Consider the following 6,258-nt stretch of genomic DNA (forward strand, 5'->3'; position numbering starts at 1 on the left):
CCTGTCTTTAACTCAGTTCCTTTAATTTCATGAGATGCCCCGGTGAGAATCCTTCCAACAAAGTCCTCTTTGGTCTGAATTTCAACCTCCGTCTTTAGTAACATCATAGCTTTTTGACACTGACTCACTGAAAACTCTCTCTCTCTCTCTCTCTCTCTCTCATATTTTAAGTTGTATGCCTCAGCATCGAGAACACACAACACACACACACACACACACACACACACACACTCGGCCTTCTCAATCTACTTCCCTCTCTCCCTCCCTGCAACCCCACACAGGTGAGTTCTTACAAGGAAAGCCTTCTCCCTGTGATTCAGGTATCAGAGGAAAAGAGAAAGCAAAAGGTGATCTAGACTTGAAGGCATCTTTAAAAAAGAAAAGGAACGTCTTGAGGGTTAAGACATTTTTTTCACATTGCTCTGTAGATACTAGTGATTGACTTGAATTAGTGGACTTGATATCTTTGTTTAAAGTGGCTTAAACATCTTAAAAGAAAAGCTGCAGTTCTCTACTAAAAGAACAAAGGCCCTGTAGAGCAAGCATGTCAAACTCAAAGGCTAACACAGACCAAATAAATGAGGCATGTGGCCTGTGGGCTGCGAGTTTGACATGCTTGCTGTAGAGAAATAGTTAATTCCATGACTAGGAAGGGCAGTATAAGATGAGCCTAGAGTCATTTCTGAAAGTAAGAAAATGCTCAAAGAAATGATGGGGAGGCATGTCACAATAACATAGGAACCACCTGGAAGGGAATCTCATTGTGCAAATAGGGTACAGTTTGAGGCCCAAAATGATTAAATACAGTAATGAAGTAAAAACCATTGTTTTAGAAAAAACCCTAAGGATTCATGAGTTTGTAAGAGTAATAAATAAATAAACAGGATCAGAGGGAAGGTTGCTACAGGGCCAACTGATAAAGATGGAGATAGTGCTAGAGTTGGGAGATCATCATTTTGTAGTCATCAAGTTACAGATTGGATCAGGAATCATAGCAATACAAAATCTAGAGGAGCAGAATATTTGCAAGGTCTTAGAACATGGGTGCCCCTAGAGGTGACCCCTGGGAAGGACACACATGACTTACCCAGAGTTCCAGCCAAGAACGTATAGTTGGAATCTCTAATTGTAAGAAAATCATCAGACAAACCCCAAATGGGGAACTTTCTATTAAAGGGAGAAAGGGATAAAAAGGAGAGAGGGTTTAACCGGAGGGGGTGGGGGGACAAAGAGGAGACTGTACTCTTCAAAAATGTAAAGTCACAAAAGCAATGAGAGCCTGTGGAAATGTTCCAAATTAGAAGAAACTAAATATATGTAGGGTGTCCCCAAAAAATGTATACACACACTTTGAGTAACTATGAAGGCAGTGCTTATTCAAATGTACTTCTTTTCAAAATTGAGCTATCAACTGTTAAAGTGAGTATACATTTTTGGAGAATATATATGTAATACATATACATATACATATACATATACTTGTACATCGACATGACTGACACATATTTACCGTCAAACATTTCAGAAAAACTGAAGGGAACACACAAACAAGAAAGAAAATTTCAGTAATAGGTCAATAGGTATACCTATGGGGTTTTTTGTACTATTCTTATCCTTACTGTTTCCAAATTTAAAAAAAATGTTTTCATGATTAGAGGGGAAGAGATTGATTACAAAAGGGCATGGGGAAGTTTTGGGGATGATGGTAATGTTTCATATCATTATTGTACTAATGTTCACACAACTGTTCATATTTGTCAGGACATCAAATTGCACACTTAAATTAGTGACTTTCACTATTGTAAATCATACCTCAATGCCCCTTCTTTGAAAAGGTACAAAGGGTAAAAGTCCATTATCTGAAAGGTGGTGCATTCGTTTAAAGGGAGGAAGAAGAGGGAGGACTTGCATTGGTCGTGTGAGAGGATCCGGGGACAGCTACGTCATGGGTGGAAGAGGCTATCTGGTGAGGTTGGTTTATTGCACCCAGAACGGACATAAGCCCCAGATAAAGTTTCATGGTCTCCCCTTTCTGAAGCATATTATGGCACAAAAAATTAAGCATTTTTGCATTAATATTTATTTTGTAGTGAACATATTCACATAAATGGTGAAGATAAAACACTAAAACCAAATGAAATCTGCCCCCAAGAGGCCCTTCACATGACCCCAGATCCTGAGAACACCACTTACTGTCCTCAAACGTTTCTCTTGGGAGGCAGGGAGAAGTCTGCATGTCCTACACAAGCCCCGCATGTGGCTGGCATCAGCATCCCCCCTTCCCATCTTTCAAGGCCCTACTCAGAGGACCCCTCCCTCCCTCTTTTACTCCTTGTAGTCTCTTATGACCACCTTCCTCATAACAGTTGTGAAAAGACAACTCCCACTCAGCTTGGAAATGATCCCAGCTTGGAGCACCGTGCCTGGCACTTTGGAAAAGCGTGCTGGATTAAACTTAGCCAAGAGGAAGGAACGTGGGCACACTTACCATTTCCTTCCTTTTCCTCTTCACAGAGGCAGAAAATTCTATCACCTTCTACTGAGAAACCCATACTATCTCACCATTCCCTCTAATAGACTTCCAGGCCACAAACATGACAGCTCTAAAATGGGATTCTGTTGTAACCAATGCAATAAAACTTCCTGGGACTCAGACTGTCAACTCTGGTGCAAGTACAAAGAGAGACTTGATATTTATAATGAGCTTATGGCTCAAAACAAATAAAACAAAACAACAAAACAATGAGGGAGACTCAAAGCAAGACATTTCTGTCAAAGTACAACCAGGACTATAAAGGCTAACTGCTAAGTTACCTACAACTGGTCAACTAAAATGGAAAGTAACACCACCCTGGTGCCTTAAAGAGCTTGAAAATGGAGCAATGATAGCAGACACTTACCAAGCATTCATTGCCAGGCAAAGCCAGGAAAAGTCAGTCCACAGCTAAGAAAGGGGAGAGCCAGGATTTGAACACAAACAGCCTGGCTTAAGAACCTCCATTTCTAACTCCTATCCTATATAATAAAAGGCTAATAGGCAAATCGACTTAACTGCAGAACGACCGGTCGCTATGATGCTCACTGACCACCAGGAGGCAGACACTCAACGCAGGAGCTGCCCCCTGGTGGTCAGTGCGCTCCCACAGGAGGAGTGCTGCTCAGCCAGACGCTGGGCACAGCAGTGGTGGTGGGAGCCTCTCCCTCCTCCTCCAGCAGCGCTAAGGGTGTCCGACTGATGGCAAGGAGCGGGCCTAAGTCATCAGTCGGACATCCCTGACTGTGAGAGGGCTCAGGCCAGGCTGAGGGACACCCTCCCCCCACCCCCGCCCCAGTGTACAAATTTCGTGCACTGGGCCTCTAGTACCAACATAAGTTCAATTTCAATGCCCCAGTGAACGTTCCTTCAGACATTTCCAACGTGAGGGCTACATCCAAAATTAAGTCTCAACCTGATCAACATTTCACCAAGCCTCATTTAAAATCAATAGAAGATCACATTTCTCCTCATTTCATTGCTTTTGTCCTGATACTTTCTCCTGACACTGAAGAGTACTTATCAGAGTTCTTATCCAAACTCCTTTTTGTCCTCCTTTCATCTGAGGGACTGATAAGGATTTTCTTTCTACTAAAGTCCAGCATCTTCTTTATTTCTGACCTCCTTCCTCTGAGAGAGCATCGCGCTGGCAACTTGCAATTAATAGCCCTAACCAGACAACAGCTTTTATCTTTCCTATGGACTGACCCAATCACCTGGGAATCTTTTCAAAATCTTGATTTCTGGGCCTCATCCTCTAGAAATTCTGTTTCTTTGTTACTAATGTTGTGGCCCCACCCCATAACAAAGAAACAGAATTTCCAGAGGATGAGGCCCAGAAATCAGGATCTTAAAGATTCCCAGGTGATTCTAATGTGCAGGCAAAGTTGAGAACCACTGGCATAGAGCTTTCCCTGCCTCCCGTGTTTTCTGAGTCATTGATTCCTCCTTTGTTTTGAGAAGAAAAAAAAAGGAAGTGTGCCCTATTCCCTTAAAGACTGAAGGAAATCAGAGGTTTTAAAGTCCATCCTTTGGGGGTTCTGGACAGCTCCATGTGGTGTGGAAACTATTTCTAGTTGTTTCTGAGTGATTGGCACTGACTCAAGGAGGTAGTCACAGCGGGGCCTGGTAAAAATGGAGGTTCTGGGAGGTCAGGCAGTCCTGCCTCAAGGGGACAGGAACAGGGTTGGGGCAAGGGCCAGGGAGATGGAGAAGGATTCTAGTCACCAGGATTAAATTTGACTTCCGGGGCAAACAATTTATCTGCATACATCCTTCCCCTAGTTTGAGTGTGAACATAAGCATTTTCCTTCAAACAAATGGGCTTACAGGCAGTACAGTACAACTCAGCTTACCGCTTCATTTTTCACACAGAGAGCCAGCATTTGCCAAGCGCCCGGTATATTCCAGACCCTGTACTTCACACACGGACACAAAGCAAAATGCATCAAAATGAAAGAGGGTTCAGCCTGTCCTTGTATGCCCACCTCTATCATCTGTGGGGCCTGGGGCAAAAGTACAAATGGAGGCCCTGTAATTACTACTTTAAAGGGCTAATCAAGCTAGCAAACTGGCACATAATCCTCCACCCTTGACAAATCTAGCTTTATAACCACCTGGAGTCCAGGTAGGTACAGTTCAGAATTCTCGGAGCCCTCAGAGTTGCAGGACAGACTGGAAAGAACAGCGCTGGCCAATGAACAGATGCCTTCCCTTCCCCACCCAGGCTCTGTATGGCCCCAGGGAGGCCTCAGCACACATTTGCAAGCTATTCCACAACCCCACACAGCACAGCTGCCCCTGTGGGCACTCCTCAGGGATGGAGTCTGCCCTCTCTGCTTGAAAAGGCCCTGAAGACAAGCTTGGGGACTGGGGGCAGGGAATTCCATCAGTGTCTGGGGCTTGAAGGTCAGTGAGGACTCAGCTTGGTGGGGAGGGGCACAGCTGGGGAAGGTCAGACCCTGCCCTCTAATCCGGGGCAGCAGGAGTAAGGGGTTTCCTTGCGCAGGACCAAAGCACACTGACTATAAAACCTTCTCTATTTTACTCTAACTGGGTCGACTTTTTTTTCCTTAAGGCTTTCTGGGAGGGAGACTCCTTATATCAAACACACACTCACGCGCACTCACTGGTATAAAGAGAATTTCTGTATGGAATGTATGAAATTAAAAAAGCTGAAATACTTGCAGCTGCTCTAGAGAGATTTGGCAGCTGAAACACTGGTCTGAAAGAAAGAAAAGGTAAATATTCCTCAAAAAGCAAATGGATTGAACAGAATTCTAGAAAGTCAGAAAGATAGGGTCCTTGTCCTAGGGCATAAATTGGGCAAACCTTAAACGTTTCTTTCTGCTTTTGGAAATGTCCCCTACCTAAAGCGGGAGACCCCTCCCAAAAAAAATAAAAATAAAAAACTAGATGAACTAGCAGAAGCACCTGGGACCACAAAGTCAGAATCCTAGGAACCACTGCCCTGAGTCAACTGGGCAGGGAGTTTGGGGTGGGCTGCAAACAGAGAAGCCTCCCAGAGAGCCAATAGTGGGAAGGGAGGGGGGCACAGTGGTGGGAGGGGGAACCAGTCGGGCGAGTGGCCAGGACCTGGGCTTCACCACTGACCTGGTGTCTGCTTTGCCTTTTCTTGGTCAAGTCAATTTGCCAACTTTCTGCGCCTTCGTTTGTAATTCTCTAAATGGGGGTATCTGCACGCATCACTTGGCGGTGGTGCCCATAAGAACTCCGCTCAATCCCTCACTTGGTAACCGCTCAGTCAACGGGTCCTTATTTAGACCTGAGAGCGCAGGGGCCAGCGCTAGAGCTGAACCCAAGCTGTGGATCAGGCAGCTCCCCGCCACCGACCCGACCTGCACATCCAGGATGAGTGTCTGCAGAATCCTCCCCTGGAGGCGGAGGGGTGGGGAGGTCGAGGCTTCAGGGACAGAGGCAAACCAACCAGAACAGCTGGGGAAAGAAAGGCACACACAGGTCAAGTGTTTCGTCTCAAGCCTGTTTGGGAGTAGTCGAAAGTCACCGGGTTGGAGGTGCAAAGGGCCGGCGTCTAAGACGACTTGTCAGCCCCTGGGATTGGAGGAAGCCGCGCCGCACACCGCTGGGCGCGGGCCGGGCAGGGAAGGTGTCACTCACCCAGCAGCAGCAGCTTGAGCTCGCGGCGCGCGTCCTTCTTGTCCCGGCGCAGCTGCCGCTCGATCTCCGCGCTGATGCGCTGCGAC

At 45.9% G+C, this 6,258-nt stretch overlaps 1 protein-coding gene across 1 annotated transcript in view; it reads right to left on the reverse strand.

Annotated features, from left to right (window-relative positions):
• The window catches only part of GNA14 (guanine nucleotide binding protein (G protein), alpha 14), a 136,571-nt gene extending 130,319 nt beyond the window's left edge, over positions 1 to 6,252 (reverse strand). The window contains exon 1 of the mRNA XM_006769017.2: positions 6,173 to 6,252. The gene's annotated coding sequence lies outside the window, so the exon portion shown is untranslated. The remainder of the gene's footprint in view (positions 1 to 6,172) is intronic.
• Positions 6,253 to 6,258: the final 6 nt, after the last annotated feature.

Source organism: Myotis davidii, unplaced genomic scaffold (assembly GCF_000327345.1).
Source record: "Myotis davidii unplaced genomic scaffold, ASM32734v1 scaffold98, whole genome shotgun sequence".
NCBI lineage: Eukaryota > Metazoa > Chordata > Mammalia > Chiroptera > Vespertilionidae > Myotis > Myotis davidii.